Here is a 15,756-nt window from a genome sequence, read left to right on the forward strand (position 1 = left end):
CTTCCTTTAAACAGCCTTCTTTGGAACTTGCTTTTTGAAACCTGTTTTTCACTTACTCAAATGTCCTGATGATGATGTTGCTCGTGCGTTGGCATGGCAGTGACAGCTAACCCTAAATCCCAGGCCTGGCTTCTGCTGGTGGCCTGAGGTGGGAAGTGTCTATGGGATTATCTGTTCGGCACTCGCTCTCCTCCAGCAGTTCTCCAGTGTAGCCCTTTTAGGAGCTGTGATTTAGGAGATAGTCCTTTTTTTTAAAGGGAGAGGGGTTTGAAAATGTTTTACTATTAAAATGCAAGTTTTACTAGCAATTAAAATTTTCCATCAGGAACCTCTTAGTGAAGTAGGAAAGGTATTGACTTTGAATCTAACAAATGTTGAGGTTTATGTTCAAATGCTGTAGCTTTGGGCAAGTTATTTGATCGCTTTCCCCTCAGTTTCTTCATATGTGAATGGGGAGTGAAGGTGCAGGGATGAAAAAAGACCCAGTTTAAAAGATGCCTGGCATGGGGGGGATGTCCCTTCTCCACACCCACTTTCTCCACCTGCAAGTATATTTTGGAAAACAAACCAAAAAAGATGCATGGCGTGTGGTTAAGCTCTATGAATATATATTCTCCCCCCATTTCCCTCATCTGCTAGCCAACAGCATTAAGATAGCACAGTTTGTTCTGTAAAGTAAATGTTCCCAAGAGTGTTAAAGGAGGACGTATCAACAAAGGCAAAAATTATCTACCAGCAGCCTGGGGGAAACTTTGAGAAGGGTACTCCTTACAGATTTTTATTTGATACAAATAATGATGCCAGCTGCCAAGGTACCTGAGAAAACTGTTGTCTTCTGTTCTTTTCTGACCAACCACAAGGATGTCTTTGCTTTGAGCTGTTTATATAGTCCCCTTATGAGCTGGCTTGCAGGATTTAAGATTGCAGTCTGCAACTCGGTATTGTTTTCTTTCTTGAATCTCACTGGACCTATGCTAAGGGCCTGGCTAACCCATGTTCAGGCCAAGTGATCCAACCCTGGTATTACAGACAAATGATGCACACTCCCTTAAAATAAATGCAGACTTTAGAGTTACCTTGAGCATTTAACCATCAATTACTCAACTGTCCTACAGGTATTTAATGAGCATCTCTGCCTTTCCCTGCACCAATCTACTTTCTCCTTTGCCAGTTATTTTCTCTCATACTTAGTTAGGATCCATTTATGACTCCTTTGCATAAAAACCCTCAGTGGTTTCCCACCATCTGCAGGATGAAGACAAGACTTGTCACATAAGGCCCCTACCTGTCCTTGCAGCTCTTAAATTTGGAGTAGAGAAAAAGTGAAACCTCAAAGTAGAGCCAAGTGTTTTATACAAGTACAATTCTTGTCCTCAGAGCCGATGTGAGAATAATCAGAGTATCCTATCTAATAAAGAGGGACTATGCTAATTGACCCTCATGCCATTGCAAAGATGGCAGTGCCCACAGCCAATAAGGAGGGAATATGCTAATTGACTGCCATACCCTCAAAGATGGCAGCGCCCACAGCCACAAGATGGCGGCACCCAGTCCCCTCAGCCCCACTGAGGTGGCAGGCATTCGGCAAGGCTGGGCCTATTGCTCCGCACGCCTGTCTCCGGAGTCCCCCAGTCCCCTCAGCCCCCCAGCTGCCCAGGGCTGCCCGAGGCTCAGGTAACCAGGGCCGGTCAAGGTGTGGGCTGCCAGCAGTGGCAGCAGCAGAGGTGTGATGGGGCGTCACCTTCCCCTGATCACCAGGTCTCCTCCTGCCCCCCGCCCCCAGTGCATGAATTTTCATGCACCGGGCCTCTAGTAAAGTATAAATAGCAAATTAAATCCTTCCATACTTAGCCCACACTTGACCTTAGAGAGTTTGGTGCTCAGAGGAAATGTGGGCTGCTTACAGTGAAGTGTTCATGGTTTGTTTCTTTCTTTATAACCTATTCCTATCTCTTGAAAAAAATGAGCCTAGGAAGCTTTGGTGGAAATGTTAACTAGAAATAGAAAAAGCAGGACTAAAGGAAAAGGTAATCTTTTAGGTCTAAAGGTCATTATCATTGCCAGATTCATGCTGGATTCCCTGGCAGCTAGGGCACAAAGGGAAGCAGGGTATACTAGTATTATTTGAATTTTGTTGATAGAAAAGAGGAAACTTACCAGTTCTTGAAAACAGGCAAAGTATTTTATATTTCTTTTCATTGCATTTTAAATTATAAAATTAATGCATGTCTTTTGTAAAAAAAAAACCTCAAATAATACAAACATCTATATACTGAAACATGTATGCTCACCTTACTTATACCTCCACTTCCATTCTCCAGAAGTAAACTCTAACCCCTGAGATTAACCCTTCTTTCCTAGAGGTTTGTTTTTATTTTTTCAATTAGAAGTACTTACACAGCTTTCATAGAATGTGAGTTTTATTTGTTTGCTTCAAAATTTTTATCAGACTAACGATGGTATTTTGTAACTTGCATTTTCACTTTACAGTGTATTAGAAACATTCTTCTACATTATATAAATAGATCTACCACTTTAATTTTACTGTCTATAATATTCCAATAAATGGAGGTAGTATAATTTACTTAATCTGTTTTTTAAATTACAGTCTTATAAGTAATGAGCATGCTTGTATTTACACTTTTGTAAAGAAATCTATTTCTATAGAATAGATTTCTTGAAATGAAACTGTGGGATCACGTGGTTTGTATTTTAAAATTTTGATGACTTGTCTTTAAAAAGACTGCATCAATTTATATTCTCATCAGCAGTGTTAGAGAGTGCCATTTCCCTATTCCCTTGCCAACATTTGATATTATCGACCTTTTTCATTTTCTGGCACAAATTTCTAAATGGAATGTCTCCTGGCAAGGGCAGTATATTTTAATCAACAAATGAGACGGCCTCGTTTCTCCTGTTCTAGGGCGGTGGTTTTCGGGCTGTGCTCTACGGAGCCCGAGGAATTCTAATGATGGGAGTGGGAAAGCACAAAAGACAGGACCTCCACCCTCTTAACCAAGGCAACTGAGTTTCACTGTTTTACATGTTGCACTTTGGGACTAGCTTTTATTTTTAGATATGATTTTGTTGTTAAAAACAAGTTTGCAAACTACGGGTCTGAGCCTTGTTTCTCATTGAACCATTAGCAACTTAAAGAGGGACTGAAAATGGAATCCTTCAGGGCAAAAAGGAAGGGATGTTACACAGTGACTCTCCAGCTGAGACTAAATATTCCCATTTATACGTTTGTTAGTCTGCTAACGATCTTGTTCATGCTGGGCCCCACTCTGTTATGCCCAATTGTAATCCTGCAACCAATCCGAAAACAGCATGTCTTCCATGATTTGGATTAAAACTCCCCTATTTAACCACCCACCACTCTCACAACACACACACACACACACACACACACACACACACACACACCACTTGTGTGGATCACATCCCTCTTTATTTGTGTAAACTTGATCTTGCCTGGGGCTTTCTTTCTCCTGCCTGAGTAAAATCCCATGGCCCCATGATCCGCTAAGATTTCTGTGAGTTCCTTCAAGCCTCAGGTTTTCATGGCCTCCTTTGCCTTCTAATTTTTCCGGCACTCTCTTTGAGATCCATCATGTGAAACTTAGCTCCTTCTTTGGTAGTCACACACACAAATGATAACAATAAACTAACCCACTACACAAAGCCTTCTTGAGAACAGTCGTATTTACTGTAAATAGCAATGCTCGGAAAGTCAGAGAAAGATGAGTTTAAGCCACAAGGATACAAATAATTTCAAAATGGTACCATGAGCAATTACTGTGGCCTTTCATGGGCTAATGGCCTTCCAACAGTCCTTCTTTACCTTGCCAGCTCCTCTCTCCTTCTATTCTTTATCGTCACTCACTCCCCCCTGGATTGAACCAAGAACTTCAAATTATTTTCCTCTATTAAGCTTTGTAGCTCATTTCTTCCCAGCTTTTGCCCCCAAACTCAGATGGCCAATCTCTTCATAGTGTTTAGCTTATTAAAGGGGCTTTCCATTTTGGAATCAAACCTTTCTAGGAGGCTGTTTTCTTAAAAAAAAAAAATAGCAATAGAAATATTGCTTTTTCCTCTATACCCCTGCTATTTCTTCCTCACTGAAATATTGTATTGCTTTTGTCCTCTAATCATTTTATACACCTGGCCCCTGCAACTAAATGCTAAGCAGCCCAAGAGCAAGGACTCTGTTTTTTTTTTGTAGCTTTAAAATGTCCAGTCTTTGGTATATGCCTCACAAATGCATAATCAATAAAGTATCCACTGATTATACAATTAAAAGAAGAGTAAACAATAAGTGAATATGAGACCCTCGGATGTTTTGTAAGATGTTATAGATATCTCCTGGCAAAGATCATAAAATTAGTAATCTTTAGGAAATTCATTAAAACATTCAGACATATTTTCAAGTTGAATTTATTTTTTAGGAGATCCATAATGTAAGATTATCCTACTCAAAATAGTCGCGACTTCACATTTCTTCTTTATGTTGCCCTTTACTCTTCTAAAATGTCTTTTCTACTTCGCCCATGAACTAGATATTATTTTTGTTTATTCCCATCCCACCTGGCCAGATAAGAAGGAAGCAGAGATGATTATCTATATCAGTACAATATCTCATCTTGCAGGGATCTTAAGAATAAAGAATACTATATAAAGTAGCATGCTATGTAAACCAAGGCTTAAAACATTCTTTAGCGAACCATCATAAAATATCACTTGAAATTCCTACAGGATCTTCTGCCTGCTATGTTTAATTCCTAAGTCTCATGTTATTAAAAGAAGTCTGTTTACTCTTTTATCTACACTCATATTTTACAATTTTTTTTTTCATCAAAACTGGCTTAGTTTGGTGTGAGAAAGTGGGAACATATAACAAGTTAGAATTTCTGATATTTGGCCCTTTGCAATAAATTAACGTTCAAGAATAACCCAAAGTTCAGAAACCAGACCCAATTTAATTGTGGAAAAAAATATATAGACTGTTCTATTCTGCTCATCTGTATGACAGAATTTTTCCCAAAATATTCAAGTGAAAAAAGTTTCTCCCAACTATTTGCTGCTTATAAGAGACTCACTTCAGATTTAAGGACACATATAGGCTCAAAGTGAATAGATAGAAGATGGAAAAGGCTATTCCATGAAAGTGAAAACCAAAAGAAAGAAGGTTTAGCTATATTTATGTCAGACAAAATAGTTTAAGCCAAAATGGTAACAAGAGAAAAACAAAGTTATTATATCATGGTAAAGGGGTTAATTCATCAAGAAGATATAACAACCATACATATATATGCACCAACATTGGAGTATCTAAATATATTAAGCAAATACTAGCACATCTGAAGAGAGAAATAGACAACAATTCAATAATGGTAGGGGACTTTAATAACCCACTTTCAGCATTCAGACAGAAAATCAACAAAACGTTGGACTTTAACCATATATTAAACCACACGAACCTCACAAATATTTGTAGAATAATTCATCCAACAAGAGCAGAAAATACATTCTTCTCAAGAGCACATGGAACATTCTTCAAGGTAGATCATGTGATAAACCACAAAACAAGTCTTAGCAAATTTAGGAAGATTGAAATCCTACCAAATATCCTTTCTGACCACAATGGTATGAAACTAGAAATCAACAATAAGAGGAAAGCTGGAAAATTTACAAGCATGTGGGGACTAAACAACGCATTCCTGAACAACTGTTGGGACAAAGAAGAAATTTTTTAAAAATCTGTAAATTAAATTTAAAAACCCATCCTATTCACAATAGCATCAAAACAAATAAAATGTTTAGGAATAAATTTAACCAAGAAAGTGAAAAATCTGTACAGTAAAAACTATAAGACTTTGATGAAAAATATTGAAATAGATACACATGGAAAGGTATTTCATATTTCATGTGCATGGATCCAAACAATTAATATCATTAAAATGCCCATATTACCCAAAGCCATCTATAGAGGTAATGCAACCCCTATCAAAATTCCAATGGTATTTTTCACAGAACTAAAAACAAACACACACAAAGATTCCAAATAGCCAAAGCAACCCTAAGAATAAAACAAAGCCAGAGAGGCATCACATTTCCTGATTTCAAACTATACTATAACCTCTATATATTATTTAGTATAGCAGCAATAGTAATTAAAACAGTAAATTACACATATAGACCAATAGAACAGAAATGAGAACCTGAAAAATAAATCCCACATAAATAGTCAACTAATATTTGAAAAGAGAGTCAAGAATACTCAATGGGGAAAGGGTAATCTCTACAACAAACGGTGGTGGGAAAACCGTAAAACTACACGAGGGAAATGAAATTGGATCCCTATCTTATACCACTCACAACAATTAATTGAATGGATTAATGATTTACACACAAGAGCTAATACCATCAAACTCATATAAGAAAACATAGGGGGAAAGCTTCTTGACATTGGTCTTGGCAGTGATTTTTTGGATATGACACCAAAAACACAAGCAACAGAAGCAAAAATTAGTAAGTAGTACTTCATTGAACTAAAAGGCTTCTGTATAGCAAAAGAAATGATCAACAAAATTAAAAAGCAACCTACAGAATATAATATTTGTAAACCATATATTGGATAAGGAGTAATATCCAAAATATAGAAAGAACTCATACAACTCAATAACAACAACAACCAACCCCCCCCCACCCCCCCAGAGAAAACAATCTGATTTTAAAATGGGCAGAGGAATCAAATAAACATTTTTTTAAAGAAGATATCTAGATGGCCAACAGGTACATGAAAGGATGCCGAACATCACTAATAATCAGGGAAATGCAAATCAAAGCCACAATGAGATATCACCTCACACCTATAAGAATGGCTATAATTAAGAAGACAAAAGATAACAAGAGTGTGGAGAAAAGGGAATTCTTGTGCACTGTTGGTGGGAATGGAAATTGGTGCAGCCACTATGGAAAACAATATGGAGAGTCCTCAAAAAAAAAAAAATAAAAACTACTATTATACAGTAGTTCTAGTGCAGTAATCCTACAACTGGGTATATATCCAAGAGAAATGAAAACAGTATATTGAAAAGATGTCTGCACTCCCAGATTTATTGCAGCATTATCTCAATAGCCAAGATATTAAAGCAACCTATGTGTCTGTCAGTGAATGAATAAAGAGGATGTGAGACACACACATATGCACACACACAGAAATATTATCCTATATAATAAAGAGCTAATATGCTAATTAGACCAAACAGCAGAACAACCGTCCGGACAACCTTCCGGACAAAGCTGGGGCTGCGAGGGCCGAGGCAGCCAGGGCTGCGAGGGCTGAGCCGCTTGCAAGAATTTCATGCATGGGGCCTATAGTTTAACTATAAAAAATAAGGAAACCCTGCTTTGCAACAACATAGACCTTGAAAACATTATGCTAAGTGAGATAAGTCAGACAAAGATTGTATGATCTCACTTCTGGAGACCTAATGTACAGCATAGTGATTATAGTCAACGATACTGTATTATAAATTTTGAAGTTGCTAAGAGACTAGACTGAATTTTTCTGACCACAAAAAAAGAAATGAGAGAGGTGTTAGCAAATATAGATATATATATAGATACACACACACACACACACACACACACACACACACACACACACTAGAGGCTCGGCGCATAAAATTTGTGCACGGGGGAGGGTGTCCTTCAGCTTGGCCTGCACCCTTTCCAATCTGGAACCCCTCGGGGGATGTCTGACTGCTGGCAGTTGGACATTCCTCTCACAATCTGGGACTGCTAGCTCCTAACCCAGCCGTGGGCAAACTACGGCAAGCGGGCCGGATCCGCCCCGTTTGAAATGAATAAAAACTAAAAAAAAAAAAGACCGTACCCTTTTATGTAATGATGTTTACTTTGAATTTATATTAGTTCACACAAACACTCCATCCATGCTTTTGTTCCGGCCCTCCGATCCAGTTTAAGAACCCATTGTGGCCCTCGAGTCAAAAAGTTTGCCCACCCCTGTCCTAACCGTTCACCTGCCTGCCTGCTGCTGGCCTGATTGCCCCCAACAGCCCTCCCCTGCCTGCCTGATCCCCCAAACTGCCCTCCCCTGCTGGCCTGATCACCCCCACCTGCCCTCCCTGCCAGCCTGATCTCACCCCCAACTGCCCTTCCCTGCTGGCATGATCACCCCCAACTGTCCCCTGCCAGCCTGAGCACCCCCTAACTGCTCCCCTGCCAGCCTGGCCGCCCCCTAACTGCCCCCCTGCTAGCCTGGTCACCCCCTAACTGCCCCTCTGCCGGCCTGGTCACCCCTAACTGCTCCCCCGCCAGCCTGATCGCTCCTAACCACTCTGCCTCAGCCCCCACCACCGTGGCTTTGTCCAGAAGGAAGTTGGACATCCGGAAGATGTCCACTCAACCTGATCTAATTAGCATATTACCCTTTTATTAGTATAGATACATTTAACATGTTGTACACTTTAACACAATGTTACACATCAATTATATCTCAATTTTTAAAACAAAGAAAAAAGTTTCTACAATTTGGCAAACTTATTTGGTATCATGTAAATAACACAGAGAATGATCATAACCAGACATTTCACTGCTAAAATATTATCTTAGTCTCTACTAAGGCTAGTGAAAAGGTTGGCCTGCCTACTTGTTGACATTCAGCTCTTATCTGCTATCATTCCAGTTGAATAGCTATGCCAGTTATAGTAGAAAAAAAGTTTTATAAACAAAAAAACAACATACAAAAGGGAAAAAGGGCATGTTCATCATAAGATTTATGACCAAAATGAGTTATCACTTTATAAATGTGATAAAGAGAAAAGAGGAGGTGCAAAGCAGAATGATTTAAAATATGGCTTAAGCGTTGGCCACACATTTGAATTACTCTGACACCTTTAGCTGATGTTCCAAGACCATCACTGCTCTATACTGAAATGGAAAAGCAGAGCTTTCAAAGCAGCAGTGTCTGTGACGAAGGCCTCCTGCAGACAGTATTTGCCAGGTCACTTTTATCCACAGAAGTAGGTAGGTAGGTATCGGTATTATGTGAAACACTGCTATGTTGGTGAGGGAATTTCCCCTCAAAACCTTTCTCGCCCTCTCATCCGAACTCTCACTGATGTCTTAAATTTCATTATTAAAGGTTAATTCCTTTAGGGAGGCAATATTGTTTAGCGCCAACTTTTATCAAAACAGATAAAATCAATTGGAATTGGCTATTTTACATGTAGAAAGTGAAAAACAGTACCACTAAGAAAGAAAAAACAATGCTATTTATCGTAAGACATCATCAATTGTAAGAGGTATCACAACTTCAGACATACTAAAATATGAAAAACCTATGTCATAAACTCTATGGAATTAAGTAACTAAGAGCTTTGGTCTTGAAGTCAAACACATCTGGATGGACATCGGATCCTACCATTTAATAAACTGGTTGCCTTGGGAAACATAGTTAACTTTTCTGAACCTCTACCTTCTCCTCTGTGAAATTAAAATACTAATCTACACCTACCTGGTTGGCAATAATGACCTAAAATGAGGCCTAAAAATATGCTTAGTGCAGAGCCCAGCCCTGAGTTGGGGCTGCAAAATGAAAACTATTTTTGCTGTTAAGAAATGATTAGCTAGAAGTAATTTACTTTTGGGGAGAGTAGCATATTAACTACTCATGACTCCTTAGTTGCTGGGGTCCTGCCCCAGCAGGTCCAGGGGTCCCCAAAGGTGTGGATGGAGTCGGCGAAGAAGGAACGACACAGAGGCAGCATTCAGTTGATCAGCAGCCTAGCCAGGATCTCTAGCCAAGTTCCGGTCAGGATCTCCAGCGAAGTTCTGGTTAGGATCTCCAGCCAGGTTCTGTGTCCATGTTCTCTTGCTAGGTTCTCCAGCCAGGTTCTCCAGGTTCTCCAGCCAGGTTCTGTAGCCATGTTCCCTCGCTAGGTTCTCCAGCCAGGTTCTGTCCAGGTTCTCTAGCCAGGTTCAGTCACCAGGTTCTAGTCAGGTTCTCTTGCCATGTTCTATCCAGGTTCTGTAGCCAGGTTCTGTCTCTAGGTTCTTCAGCCAGGTTCTCTCGCTAGGTTCTGTCTCTAGGTTCTGTGGCCAGTTTCTGTCCAGGATCTTTTGCCATGTTCTCTCCAGCGAAGTTCTTCTGTCTCTAGGTTCTGTGTAGGTTCTGTGTCTAGGTCCTGTGTTCTGTTGTCTTGTTACATCTGTATTTATACCAGTTGATTCCAATCCTATCAATCTCTATTCCAAAGGTTAGGGCGTTTCTTATCTCCATTCCAGGGAGTAAAGATTATGTAGTTTAAGCATGATTGTTCGTAGTTAAAGTGATTAATTACCCGCCTGGCACTTAGTTAAAGGGTTTTATTCCCTCCCTAACTTCAGGGGAAAATCCCAATGTTTAGTTAAAACAGATCTCCATAGACTGCGGTATTTGAAAAAAATATTGTTTGTGGGGCAGGAGAGAAGGCCACAACTGGGAAAGTGCCTAGAGGCGGGGGACAGCCGGACCGAGGAGAGGAGGTCAGAGGAAGCCAAATCCAAACGTTATCGTGTCTTCAAACTTTTGCCCAGAATCGCTCCTGCTTTCAATTTTACTGAAACATTAAGAATACACTCATTCCGCCCTAGCTGATTTGGCTCAGTGGATAGAGCATCAGGCTGTGGATCAAAGGGTCCTGGGTTCAATTCTGGTCAAGGGCATATACCTTGATTGCAGGCTCCTCCCCAGCCCAGACCCTGGTCAGGGCTCATGCAGGAGGTAACCAATCGATGTGTTCCTCTACATCAATGTTTCTCTCTGCCTTTCCCTCTCCCTTCCACTCTCTCTAAAAATCAATGGAAAAATATCCTTGGATGAGGATAAAAAAAGAGAGAGAGAGAGAGAATGCACTCATACCCTTGAAAACAATATGTTAAGTGAAAGAAGCCAGTCACAAAAGACCAGATATTGTATGATTCCATTTATATGAAGTTTTCAGACTAAGCAAGTCCATGGACACAGACAGTACATTAGTGGTTTCCAGTGGCTGAGGGGCTTGATCCCTGTGTGGAGGCAGCCAGTCAATGATTCTCTCTCATCATTGATGTTTCTCTCTCTCTCTTCTTCTTCTTCCTTCCTCTCTGAAATCAATAAAAATATTTTTAAAAAGAAAAAAATAATATATTTATGTCCTGCTATACTGATGTCTAAAACTAAATTTTTAAAAATTTCACTTTACTTTTTAAAACAATAAAAACAACTGAACACATGTACAAAAATAAGTGTATCGACTACTTTAAATTATACCTAGGTTGATACAACTTACAAAGTTCAGTTAAGGTTTTCACTTTCTACATGTAAAATAGCCAATATTAAACATAGTCTGCAATTTTGTGAACTTCAGAAGATTTGGCCACCGGGATAATGATTTGGCCTCTGTCATGAGCTGGCGTGCACTGTGCAGTAGGGATGCAAAGGAGATCCTTATGTCCAGGGGTGATATTCAAAATATTTTAAAACTGGATGGAATCGGGCTCTAACCAATCAGAATGGATGCCAGCTGGAAGCTGCTTAGCTGCTGGAATTGAAGGAGTCTGGGGTCCACGAGGAGGGGCCAGGGAAGTTAAATGGGGAGGAATTAGGAAAAGAGGGCACTTTGAAGCTCAAACAGGGATGTTAATAAGTGATACAGAAGATTTTAATATTTCAGTAACTGGCTAGAGCTGTGCCAGGGCATATCTGTCTACATTATCTCTGGTGCGCCTTCAGAGTGTCACCTGACTCTCCGAACATGGCCTGGAAAATCTTAGACTTTTAGCGATGACCTATTCTACTCCTGACATTCTACAGATGAGAAAACCAAGGTTGAGGAAAGTGTGGGCTTGTCCATGATACATGAATAGTAAGAGTCAAAACAAGGATCCGCATCTCTAAATCTCAATCCAGGTCAAACGAAGTAGGGAAAATGGGCAAAACAACCTTACAACAAATTAACTCGCCCAGTCATCATTTTTTAAGATTTTCTAAATCAGACTTGCGATTTATTTTTAGTTGTGTGCATATGTATTCTTCACAAGAGTAAAAGAACTTGGACGTGGAAAACAAGGGGGCAGTGGGTCCAGGTTTCTGGATAATTATTTTTTAAACTATGTTAATGGAAAACACCATGGCACACATACATGTAGCCTGTCTCAACAGAACCCAGGCATCATTGCCAAAACAAATTTGAAGAGAATAAATCAAAGGCATTTACAGCTTTAAAACGCCATCACATAATCCCATTTGGTAACTTTTGTCTTCCTAGTTGTTAGACAGAAAATACCAAAAGAGAAATAAGAAAAGATAGACAAAAGTGATTCTAATCATCATAACTTTTGTTTAGAGAATTGCCAATAGAATGATGCAGAATGGCTTTTTTGGGTGCTTGGGTTTTTGGGTATGTTGAGGAAGAAAAGAACATATATACTCATTCATGTTTTAATAATAACTACTGATATTTGAATGGCCCTTTACAGTTCTAAAAATGCTTTCCTAAACATGTAGAAGAAGATTATTGATATGGGAAATATTTTTCAATATATCTCTAAGTAGAAATGCAATCTACAAAGTGTATGCACAGTTAAAATGCTATTTTTGTTTAAAAGAAAGTGTACTTTGTGTGTGTGTGTATGTGCGCGCACATATTAAAAAATTGAAGACATATTGAAATACTATCTCTTGTCCTTGGTTGGTAAAATTCTGAGTACTTTTTTATTTTCCTTTATCTTTTTTTTCTTTTTAATCCTCACCTGAGGATATGTTTTTATTGATTTGTTTTTGTTTTTAGAGAAAGGAAGAGAGATAGAGAGAGGAACATTGATGTGTGAGAGAGAAACATGGATCAGTTGCCATTCTCCAAGTTTCTTGCATTGAACATGCATTACTTTTGTAATTAAGAAAAAAATTAATCTACATTTTATATCCATTGAAGCTTATAACTATCTTGTGACGCATCATGACGCGTTTTATAGAAAAGGGTATTGAGGCTCAGAAGGACTGAGTGACCTACTACTTGACAGGCTTCAGTAGAGCTTGGGTTTTCGCTTGGCCATCTGATTCTTAATCTTATGCTTTCCTCTACATGGGACGCTCAGTTCTTAGAGCTGGCTTACGTGATGACTCACTGCAGCCCATTCAGAGATATCTGTGTGCTATCCTGCAGCAGAGCACCGTCCACTCATTTGTACCTGCCAGTCATTCTGTAGAATCAATTTTCCAATTAAAATTGGTAGCTGTTCTGAAAGTGGCACCAAAGGCTTGAAGCAATTAAGCTCCCACAACAAATTCCTGCAGCTTTATTCATTTGAGTAACCATTATTGCCAAGCCGTACACTGCGCACTGCTCTCAAATGTTAAAAGCTTCCCAGAGTCTCCCCTGGACTCGGTCATCTTTCTCCATACCCAATTTCCACTCTTATCCGTTTTTCAAGGTATGAGTTTTTGTGACCTTTTTCTTAAAGCTACTTCTTGCTTCCTAATAGGTCCTGTACTATTGTAAAACAAACAAACAAAAACAAACAAACAAAAACAAAGACAATTTTGGGGAGGTAGAGCTATGGAGCCTAATGTGACCACAAGCTCTGCTGGGAACTCTGAAAACCTAACCCATTATCCCATTACCTCACAGATGAGCTGGGAAGGCTGCTGCTGCTGAGTTTCTGGGCGTGGAGGGAGTGCTCGGTCAACTGAAAGTCTCTGCCTTAGGATTTTCCAAGTACTGTTTTACTCTTTGACTTTTCACACAAATTTTGCAGCATTGAATACATGGTCTGGACGAGTGACATTGTTCAAGCTGGAAATTTTTGGAGTGTAAACTCTATAACAATTTTGTGAGGTACATAGGGAAGTTCTAGGTTAAGCCAAAATCTGAACTTTGTGTACTTTTGTCAGATGAAACTCTACCTTCATCCTTCAGAGCCAAGCTATATTATTCTGAGCCCAATGATGGCAGTTTCCAGGTGTTTATTTATGTATTCTGCTTTTAAAAAAGAATGTATATCTTCAGCTGAGGATACTGATATTTATAAGTAATGTGACCCCAATATGCCTGGGCCTCCCAGCCCTGTCCTGAGTTCACAGACACCACGAAGTAGGACTCAACAGTTCTACATTTCTGAACAAGATCAAATTCAACTCCCAGAAGACACTAACAAGAAACATGGGTTTTATTGTAGATTTCATGGAGTGGTGCATTAAAGGATTATATCAAGCACCACATGGCACACTTTAATAGAAACTCCTATTAAACAACTTGGGTCTCCCCAGAAAGTTCCCCTCAGCTACTTCTTCACCCTTGAATTTTGTCCACATATAGGTTCCACGTTTCCCTTGGTGCTGGATCTCACTGCATTGTCCCTTAGCTCTGCCCTCCTCCTCTACCGCCTACAAAATAATTTTTTTTATCTAATGCAAAACAAGTTAGTAAACTCTCTTAACCTTGCAGCCTCCTACCCATAACTCCGTTCAGCAAATGAAGAATTTTCTTTGAAATGAATGGGATATTATAAATTACACGTCATTTTTCTTTGTCACAAAGAAATAATTTTCCCTTTGTCACCATAGTGTTGGCCAACATTAATAATTAGAGAAATGCAAATAAAAATCACAATGTAGTATTAACTCACATATGTAAGAATGACTATCATCAAAAAGGTGATCGAATAAGTGTGTTGTACATTTTAAACTCATGCCATGTTATATGTCAGTTATGTCAAAATAAAACTAAAAAGAAAAAACACAATCGTGTTGGCTTACCATGTAAACTTCTGAAACTGTAGGTCCAAATTTCAAGATGCTTTTCTTCAGGAGTAGTTCAGCAAAAGCCTGAGTCTTTCTTTAGCAGAGCCATTTGGTGGGGATGCAAAGAGCAAGGGCCTGAGATGGAAGGAACCTAAGGAATTTAAGGTGAAGAAAAGAGAAACTAAAACTTACATAATTTACTGCTATTTTTTAAAAAATCACATATTATTTCATTGCATCTTCACCACCACACTTTACAGATGAAAAAACTGAGGGCTTAGAGAATCGAAAATAAATTTGAGAAGTGTCATTTCTACTAAGAAGCATAGCCAGGATTCTAAGCTAAGTCCATTGACTCCACAGTCTGGTGTCTTTCCTTATACTCCATCACCTTCCATGGGTTTGGGATTTCCAATATTCAGAGAGCTACCTCCTATATCATCCCTTTAAGCTCTTTGGTAGCTCAGAATTGGATGTATGCATAGAAAGCCATTCTTCTCTTACACCAAACTGGCTAAATGACAGCTAGACTTAGCATCTCCTGGCTCAGTCTCTCCCTGTCCCATTGCAAATCCTATCCAAGCAGCCACATGAATCTCTGGTATCCCATTGGAAGATCAAAATATTGGTACTATTGGGAAAGGGATGGTGGATGAGTTTGAGTGTTGTAGTAGAAAGTGCCCTGGACCAAGATTCGGGCTACATAGATTAACACAGAATATATCAGTGTGCATGTCTCAATCTCTTTGGAAATAAATTTTTGCACGAAGTGCATTGAAACAGAAAATACAAGAGAAAATACAAGAGAATTCACATTTGTGGACTGGGTCTCACAATGCCTCTCAAACATACTACAGTAAACCTTTTTATTTTATATCTGAATCATTTAACAACTTGACATGAACAGATTCAGTCTTGTATAAAGTAGGACAGAACATATTTTAATTCTCTCTGTCATCTCCAAG

At 39.2% G+C, this 15,756-nt stretch overlaps 1 protein-coding gene across 1 annotated transcript in view; it reads right to left on the bottom strand.

Moving 5' to 3' along the window:
* EHBP1 (EH domain binding protein 1) overlaps positions 1-15,756 on the bottom strand; it is a 471,942-nt gene that overhangs the window by 390,695 nt on the left and 65,491 nt on the right. The window contains exon 3 of the mRNA XM_081100594.1: positions 14,807-14,942. The gene's annotated coding sequence lies outside the window, so the exon portion shown is untranslated. The remainder of the gene's footprint in view (positions 1-14,806; positions 14,943-15,756) is intronic.

The sequence above is a fragment of the Myotis nattereri genome (genome assembly GCF_964212035.1).
Source record: "Myotis nattereri genome assembly, chromosome: 10".
In the NCBI taxonomy this organism is placed as follows: Eukaryota; Metazoa; Chordata; class Mammalia; order Chiroptera; family Vespertilionidae; genus Myotis; species Myotis nattereri.